Source organism: Lactuca serriola, chromosome 4 (assembly GCF_051521515.1).
Source record: "Lactuca serriola cultivar US96UC23 chromosome 4, Lser_US96UC23_V15, whole genome shotgun sequence".
Lineage (NCBI taxonomy): Eukaryota > Viridiplantae > Streptophyta > Magnoliopsida > Asterales > Asteraceae > Lactuca > Lactuca serriola.
The window spans coordinates 89,765,545-89,775,411 of NC_136411.1; the positions used below are offsets into that span (position 1 = coordinate 89,765,545).

Sequence of the window (9,867 nt, forward strand, 5' to 3'; positions counted from 1 at the left end):
TGATTTTTACAGTTGGTGTATACCGCAAATAGAATTAGATAGTTGTCAATCATATTTACTAATGTTTTTAAAATCAGGTTGGGCATCTTACTGGTTCAATGGTTCAAGTGGTCCGACCAATTAAACTGGATGAACCGATCTCAAATCGAATATCGAAAGCGAAGTTTTCACAAAAAGACAAACATTATATATGATTTTTGCTTTAGGCATACCCCTACTAAATAACCATAAAGGAAAATTAGAGCAATAGATGATATCGGAAAGGAAACTTTTCGCTCCCACGACTACACGCTTAACTAGAAACTATTCGACACAAAACAATCTGTCAAAAGATTGAAAAAAACTATCTTACATGAAAAGGAAATAAATCACATCATTGAAAATATCTGGCACCGCCGCATCGCGCGGGTACGCCATGGTATCACCGGTTCATCCGATGATACGGTAAAAAAAAAATTACATGAATTTTTGAATGATCAAAAGAAAAATGGCACAACCAATCAACACACGCGGTCTTCAATGGCCGCATTGCTGTCTCGACCGCACCAAACCGCACCCTAGGACAGTATTTACGGCCCACATGGTATCACCGCTGTTCTAAGCCGCACCCCCCACCGAGCAGCCTTATCATCCTTCTAGGCCCGCCAGGGGTTATCTGTGTTGATTCGTTACACCACCGCCATTACCCTCCAATACGTCTCCTCCGCGTGCTTCTCCACCTGTAGCTCATTGGAACCGATCCCATTAAAGATCGTGCCTCTTTCATCAGTGCTTCTTTTGGGGAGTGATTTCTGCGATGCGTTCCATTTTGTACCAAGCCCCCATTCACGAACATAATGGATATCGACGAGGATACTGTTGTGTCGCCTCTCACCTCCAACCTAACCTCCTCAAACCGTTGGATCTCACCGATTGCAAGGCTGCCTTCCGGATGTGTGGTTTTGGATATGATAATGCTAACGATTCATCTGCCTCTGCGAACTTCCACCGTCCGTTTTCAATTTTAATATGTGGTTTGGTCATCATCTGCCTCTTCTCAACGTTATCGATTGAGATGGTTGGGGAAGGAAGAACAGAGGCGAAGGTCGACAGATTCGTTTACTCTTACCACTTGGATTCCAAGAGGAAAGCAGTAAGAATCAACAATCAAGACCGGACCTGCCTACCTGAGGTAAATTCAAACTTATTAATCCCTAATAACCACTCTACTTCAGATTCATTCATATTTAACTGGATTCATCCGCCTCAATCCATGGGTTCTAGGGTTTGATTTTTTCTCGGCTTCTACAATCATGCTCTAATTGAAGGCAACACTGCTGGTATGCTTTCTGTTTACCAAAAATATCTTTTTTACATGCAACAACCTGATTGCATGCTTCGTGTATCAGACTTCGTTGATACATTCGATTACTCCATTCGAAAGGTATAATATTCTATATGTAAAATGTTTAGTTTGTATTTTTCCTGTTTCTATGTTGTGATTTTAGACTCTGAACATGGACTAAAATTTGTTGTTCACTATATGGAAAACATAAACATGCCCAGAACTAAATAAACTATTTAGATGGTATGAACTTTATATAAATGCTTATACTGATCTATTCTTTTCAGATTCCATCTTTTATTCTTTTGGCTATGGTGGATGATGTTAGGGGTTATACACAACCTAATAGTTCATCTTCACTTTATTTCATAAAGTCAAAATATGGATGACTGAGGGTTTATCTATTTCATTTGCTACTTTGGAGATGCACATTAGAATGGAGTATATGCATCAAATTAACTATCACAATCTAATGATTTGACTTGCACGTTAGATGTTTGACAGAATGTCTGAAAGAAACTGATCAGATTCTCTTGAAAGGTACATTTGGTTATGGATTTTATTTACATTTACAGATTGATCTGCAAGTGGTCCCTGATTTTGAGTTTTTAGTCAAAAATCCACATGATGTTTGGGTGGGAAAAACATGGATTATGTGAGATAGCTTATTGAGTGTACATATTTCACATGGCTCAAGATAGAGGATGGAGTAATGTTCATTTGACCGTGGTTCAAAAAATCACAAGTTTATTCATCTTTTCAATATTTGGAGCTTTTATGTTAATTCCAGGTGATGCTCAATACAGTTGCTGCTACAATATTAGTGCTTAAAATTTGTACAAGTGGCGATTGGTCCTCAACACTTAAAAGGTAACCATTTGATTCAACATGTGGATATTGTAAACGAAAATCAAAAGTATAACAGGTTAGCAAATAATTTTTATATATAAATTTTTATTCTCAACTTTTTGGATGCTTTTTGATATAATAACCTTCATTTCGGTCAATTTATTTTCAGAATGGTGAAATTGTTGGACGAGACGGACACATTTAGTGATTTTGGAGCTGTTACAATATTACGTAAGTTCAATAACCATCATAAAATAAAGGATTAATAATAGCAAAAAAAACAACACACTTTCATCTATTTTTTATGTTATATCATCCTACCTTCATTTCTTTTTTATTCAACATCGTAGCTTCAAAAACTACCCAATGAAAACAGTGTATAGGGGCAATATGGTCCTAAAACTGTAATATTGAATTTTATTAATATAATAACAGTGTGCATGGGCAATATGGTCCCAAAACTGTAAAAAAAATAAGTTTATTAATATAAAAACAGTGTGCAGGGGCATTATCGTCCAAAAAATGCAAAAATTAAATATTTTTAACATAAAAACAGTGTGTAGGGCAATATCTGTGCATGAACAGTGTGCGGGTACAATATGGTCCTTAGACCACAAAAATAGAAATTTATTAATATAAAAACAATGTGTAAGGACTATATGGTCCTAAAACTGGAAAAATTGTTATTTTTTTAACTATAAAAAGAGTGTGTAAGCGCAATATTATCCTAAAACTGTAAAAATTGAATGTTATTAATATAAAAACAAATAATGATGGAAAGGAATCACGAGTATTCAACTTTTTCTCTTTCCTATGACCTTGGCCTTCCTAATCGTGATGCTACTGATGATAAATTTAGTGTAGAAAGTGTTGAATCTACTCTCAACACTAGATTCATTAAAACTTTATTTTCTTGATTTCTTTCTGATATAATTTTGACTAATTTAATCAAACTTTAGGTACAGACGGATGGGATTTGATATGTTGAAGATGTTCAATATCACATTGATCATGGAACTTCTGAAAGAGTTGCTGGTTTTATAGCTGAAAGTATTCAGGTTAGGATGAAAACTAAGTATCATCGGTTTGTCTTTTATGTTATGTCAAATTTGATTACAACTATGGAATCAAAATATTTATTGTAGGGAGTTGGGAGAGCAGCGGAATTGGCCCCAGGTGGTGTTTGTATTATTGATGAAGTTCAAGCTGGATTTCTTAGAACCGGAAGCCATTATTGGGGTTTCCAAACCTTATATATTAATCTTAATGTTTTTCTACAAATAACTATTGATTGTTAACAAAAATTGTTAAACATTTTTTGTTGAAGATGGTAAATTATACAAATAACCTCATTCAATATGCTTTCTATTCTTCTTGCAATTCATATTTTTTTCTAGGTACGGATTGATCGCATAAGATACAAGAATCAATTGAAAAAGACGAAAATCCATACCCTGCAAAACTGCAAAACGGGGTTCCTATTCTACAGTTAACTAATATTTTTTACAACATTCATAATGAAGCCATGGCGTTCCACAAACAAATTGTCCATAAATTACTATAGAATCCTTCATATTCATAAGATGCACTGGATGCCAAAAATGATCATACTATCTCCGTTCCAAATTGATAGTCTACTTTTGACTTTTGAAATCTTTTTTCTTCAATTTTGACCTTAAATATTTTCGATTTTGATAGATAATACTTGATATGAAAAATATATAAATATATTGTATTTTAAATGTTTTTTCATTGTTATAAGTTTTATCAAATAATATATAACACAAATAAAAATATTTAAGGTTGGAGTTAAAGAAAAAAGACTTCAAAAGTCAAAAGTAGACTATCAATTTGGGACGGAGGGAGTATCTGTTTAAATCCATCCCCGCTCCTCCTCTATGTGTACACATTTCTATTCAAATTTAACATCCTGAATTTAAGTTCATATACATAGCAAATACTAGTTATAGCCCGTGGTAAATTATGGTTGAGTTTTTTAATTAATTTATTTATTTATTTATTTTTTCGAACTTGAATGCTTAAGTTATAAACTTTTTTAATTGTCATCGTACAATGAGTGAGATGGAAAACGGGCAACAAACTGTGTCGTTAAGCCTTTTTGAATGGTAAAACTAATTCTTTTAAATACCACATCCGAAGATCTAAGGGATATAACATTACTATGCATGATTCGTTGTACTCTTTTAAGAAGCTCTATCGCATCCGGTGCGATGAAACTAAACGTATCAAATGCTGAACACGTGTTGATTTTCCATGCACGATCTCTCATCTTTGGTGACTTTGTCTGTAGCTGCTTTTAAAGCAGCATATCCCGCCGTGAAACCTCCAGCCCTCAGGCCCGCGAGAGGGGATACCCCTGTAAGATCCATACATGCGTGTTTCCCTCTGACCCATCCAAAAATCAAAATGTCAGCCGGTCTGAGGGTTGACCTTCCTTCTGTCGGGTCAGTCAAGAAATTAACAGGTGCCTCTTTCTTAGCGGAAACCCCGACATGCTTAAATATGTCAAACAAAACATCCCTAACCATATCGTGCCTGTATTTGAACCTGGGAGTTCTTTACAGTGAACTGCAAACTCTCCAAAAGAGTCCAAACATGCCTTGCGACACACATGACATATCTCGTCAGCTGGGAATATGGGAATCATGAGTCGATATTTGAGAATAGTATGATACTCCACAGGAGACATGTGTTGGCCAAGCCCATCTATAGGGATAGCCAGGAGAAAATCTTGAGCATGTGGTGCACGTAAGCACTGGAAAACCGCTTTCTGTCGAGCCGTCATGTCGAGATGCACTTCCATATCTTGGACAATTTTACGAAAAAGGGCACTCGCTAGTGTATTCTGGGATTTAGGAGGGCGGTGTCTTTAGTAGTAAAATTGTCAAGGTCAAAATCTGGAATCTTGTTGCGAAGGGAAGCCAAGGCACAATCATAATCAGAATCCATACCATGTATACCGCTATCCCGTAAGATGTGGTCTTGCAATACCCAAGATTGGGCCCTTGAGGCAACAAAAGCATAGGAGGTAGCCTCTACTGCCGAGTATAAACCCAAACCCCCAAACCTAATGGGTAAGGAAGCAATTCGCCATTGTATGTCACCAAAGAAAGGGCCCCCACAAACCACAATGTCCCCAATCGCCCCGCGCAATCCTTTGTTAAAGAATATTGCCGCCTCCTCCATGTGAACGGGTTGGCACGTCCTCAACCCAAAGAAAAGCTTAGCAATACCCATACAAGACCGAAGAAGAATGAGCTCACTCTGGGGGTCAGACAATTGTGGAAGAAGATGTAATGCCCGTAGATCAGGGCTAGTCAATTTAGAGACGATAAGCGTCAAAAATGACTTTTTGATAAAAGATTATTTAGAATGAATAATCTTAACTAAGTTGTAGTATATGTTACAAGGATTCCGTACATATAAAGAACGTCGAAATCTGAGTTATAACGAAGAAGTTATGACCTATCGAAGTTTCGCGATAGAACCGACACGACACAGCGCGACGTAAAAAGTGAATTTACGTTAGAGAAATATTTAGCCTTAGCAATCTAAATGAAAGTCGTAGAGTACGTTAAACCATGAGCGTGCATAAAAAGAACGCCCAAATCTGACTTCGTATGAGGAAGTTATGATTTTTCGAAGTTTCGACTTAGCGGTATGCAGCCCGAATACTCGATTTGAGACCGAGCGGTTTTTAGCCAAAGCAATTTAAATGAGAATTGAAGATCTCATTAATTGTAGTAAAACAAGAAAAAAAATAGGCGAAAACGGACGTCGGATGAAGAAGTTATGATTTTATAACGGAGTTTTCCTGTCCCGGCCTCCTAAAAATAAATAATAAAAATAAAGTCAAAATTAGCCGACGAAGTCTAAACAAAAGTTGTAGATCGTAGTCTCACCTACGCGTGGATATAAAGAACGTAGAAAACAGAGTTCGTATGAGTATGATATGAATTTTTGAAGTTTATTTAATAATTTCGATATTTAATTTAAATAAAAATTGGCCGATATTATCCATGGGGGGGAGTCAGCGACCTTATCATCGTTACGCCCTGCGTAATGAAATTTACGCCCCGCGTAAATCGGGCTTCAGCCCCCCTATAAAAGGAAGTCGAGTGCAGCCGATTCAGTTGCTCATTTCTTCCCGTTTTCTCGCGTTTTTGCATCGTTTTTCGTGCAAGAAATATCCCGAAGCCCCGATATCATTCCCGAGCCCCGAAGCAAGTCCCGAGGCCCCGAAGATCCCGAGAAGTGCAATTCCCGAGCCGAAGCTCTGCCCGCGAAGAGTCCGGTTTTGTGAAGATCTTCCAGATCTGCCGAAGAATACTACTTCTACAAGCCGTAGTGCTGTCCGATCATCTTCTGATCAAGTGAGTGTGTAGTTACTTTCTTCTAAACACATAAATATTAAGTATTTGCTATGAAATACGTGCTATGTGTATAATATATCGTTGTTTATTTGAGATGGTTGTGGAGTGGATGAATTATATAAGTTTTAATGAGTTAAACTATATATGTATTTTGTGTCTAAAAATATGTTGGGTAGAACATGAGTAGATGAGATTGTTGGTAGGTGATAAAATATGGGTTGGACCATGAGATAAAAGAATAAAGAGATAAACTTGTTTTAGATCTGGATGTATGGATCAGATGAAAAGGTTAGTTTTAGATCCGAGAGTATGGATCAGATCAAGAGATTAGTTTTAGATCCGAGAGTAGGGATCAGATCAAGAGGTTAGTTTTAGATCCGGGAGTACGGATTATTTATTTTTGAGTTGCGTGTTCATTCGATAAGGTATCATGTGTATAGTCCCTTTTAGGAACGTGATTTTAATACAAGAATTGATTAAAGTATGAAATATACATATGTATGTGAAGTATTTGTTATTTTCTGAAATACGTGTTAGATATATTTGATGATATACAACGTACGAATCAGATATGGTTCAATATGTGTTAAGATGTATATATATATATATATATATATATATATATATATATGTGATATTATTACTTAAAACCTTGTGTTAAGTATACACTAGTTAATCTTTTTCCTAAACGGAGATAGTATCGGGAATTGATTTTAAGTATTGTAGGTTTGCCTAGTGATGGGTTAAAACCTAAATGGGATGTTTAGTTCAATTAAGTTTGGACATTGGGTAGTCTCTTATTAAGAGTACGTGTGTTGTGAGATTGATGATCGGTGGAGTACGTCCTACGTACAGAAGTACATTTTATGTACGAAGTCTTTTTCAAAGCTCTGTGTCTTGGGTGCTGCTTGTGCCAGGGTACTATTATGTTCTCGGGTACGATTCTTTCGCATACCAAAGTACTATAATGTGCCAGAAGTACTATCATGTACAAAGTCTTTTTGACAATTTTGTGTGTCGGTTACGGGAGCGTACATGAGTACTCTAGTAGTATTTCCCAATACTTTTATTTTGAGAGAGCTTTGGAGTCAGCGTTTCTTTTATGAAGTGATCGACCGAGCTTCATATGTCAGCGTTTTCTTTCACGAAGTAATTAAGGGAACTTCGTAGACTGCCTAATAAAGTGTGTCGGTTATAGACCACTGCTAGGTATGTTTGGTGTTATATTGCTGGATAGGGTGCGTCTGGGGGTTAAATACCTCATGTATTCAGGCCACTGCTAGGCAAAGTTCGATGCTGGGATAGGTAAAGTCTGGGGGTATAATACCTCATGATAGTCAGACCACGCCTAGGCATTGTTATCTAGATAACTACCCCTGACTTAAAATGTCTTGTGGTTCTTTGTTTTACGAACGAAGGTTCGTGGTGAAACTCATTCTATTCCCCTCATTTGATGTCTTTATTGATCCTCGTTTGCTGCTAGGGAATTTCCGAAGCAGCTTCGTCAGTTTGTTGTTCATACCGATTCCTTAGGCTAGATCTCGTAAGATCATAGTATAGGGTCAGTATGTGGGGATCGACGGGATGGGATATATTGTTTTAGAAATATAGTTTATATGTGTTTATAATATTAGTGATTTTGCAGGATCGAGATATACTTTATTATCACGTTGTTTGAACTAAGAGCTTTCATACTCTGTGTTCCTTAGGTGATTGGGTTCACCAGGGATATTCGAACTAAGTATTCATTAGATATTTGAATTTAGTGTTCATCAGAGATAATTGGAATTAAGTGTTCATTAGGTGTTCTTGAACTAGGTGTTCATTAATTATTGTGAATTGCGTGTCCACTAGAGGTAATCTAAGAACCTTGGCAGCACTAGACATTGTGTAAGTTCCTTAGGGCAATCCTTAGGAATGAATGGGAGAAAGGTAATTGGTTCTTAGGATAAATCTTTAAGAAATAAGTGGAGATAATGGGGGTGGGTATTTGAATTGAGTGTTTGATAACTAAATATAATAATTATATTATTGTGGGTTGAAAACCCTATATGCTCACCAGGCTCCCAAGCCTGACCCACTCAGTTTTCTTTGTATCACAGGTATCGATACGAAGATATATTTCACGGAGAGATTAAAGGATATGTAAAATCTTTAGTGTAAATAATGTAAGTTCTGTTTATGCTTATGTGTCTGTATCGGAACATGACATCCCGAGGTTTTATTATTTAATGAAAATACATTCTCTTTGAGAAATGTTTTGATAAATGGTTATCATATTTTATTTTGGGAACAAATTCCGCAACTGCTTTCTTTAAAGGATAACTCTGATTTTAAAACAAAGCATAAACAAATCGGTCTTTTCTGGCCGTGAAATTGGGGATGTCACAGAAGACGCATCAAATTCACAACGTTTTCGGCTCTCTTTATGGCTAAGCTGCGAATGAAACTAGCATCTATACTAACAGCTCCCCTAAGAAGTTTCACCCCCAAAGGCGGCCTCCCAATGTCCGTCGAAAATAGTCTCTCCCGTAACTTCCTATCATCGCACGAGGGCCAAAAGAGCTCGGTTTTCTTGATATTCAGCTGAAGGCCTAATTTTGGGCCAGTCACCGTAATGATGTCCAATGCTTTGGCCACCTCCTCCTAATCTCCGATAAGTATGCCATCATCCAAGTACCATGCATGGAGAAGAAACTTGTAATTGTCTCTAATCATATGCAAAAGCGGGTGCAATATAATTGCAAATAGAAGTGGTCCCAAGGGGTCTTGTTGCTGAACCCCAGTAGAAGACCGAATATGTGTGTTGCCTAGATAAAAGTTTATAATTATTAATCAATTATTTTAAATAAAATATTAATTTGTTTTATGAGATAACTACATGATTTATTTTTCCTGATTTTATGGGATAATTAATTAGTTTCTAATTGATTTTGGTATCTTCTGTTATAAAAATTTAAAACTTAAAAGATTGTGATAAGGCAAGACTAAAGGGATCCGTCAAATTTGAAATAAATAAAAATGGAAATGCAATCAAAATATTAATGTCTTTTAAATCAATAAAAAAGGAAATGAAATCAAAATTTTAATGTCCTTTTAAATGAAAAATAATATTAAAGGAAAGCTCTCATATGATGACAAGTGCATATGCTGATATTGAGTTGACACGTGTACAATAGAAACTATTTAATTATTAGTAAGGGTAGATACAAGTTTTTTTTTCTTATATCGTAAAACCCGTATAGTACATGGGTTGATTAAAAAAAGAAATTAAATATTAAAGTGTAAACAATAAATATT

At 36.2% G+C, this 9,867-nt stretch overlaps 1 long non-coding RNA gene across 8 annotated transcripts; it reads left to right on the top strand.

Moving 5' to 3' along the window:
• The first annotated feature begins 614 nt into the window (after positions 1-614).
• LOC145102079 (uncharacterized) lies at positions 615-3,532 on the top strand. Of its 8 annotated transcripts, XR_013706024.1 has the most exons (7): positions 616-1,171; positions 1,264-1,319; positions 1,389-1,423; positions 1,612-2,194; positions 2,343-2,404; positions 3,133-3,231; positions 3,319-3,532. It is a non-coding gene; the product is annotated as an uncharacterized LOC145102079 (long non-coding RNA). The 8 variants fall into 8 exon arrangements; XR_013706022.1 differs by having other exon boundaries at positions 615-1,171; positions 1,264-1,864; positions 2,115-2,249; XR_013706021.1 differs by having other exon boundaries at positions 615-1,171; positions 1,264-1,864; positions 2,115-2,194.
• Positions 3,533-9,867: the final 6,335 nt, after the last annotated feature.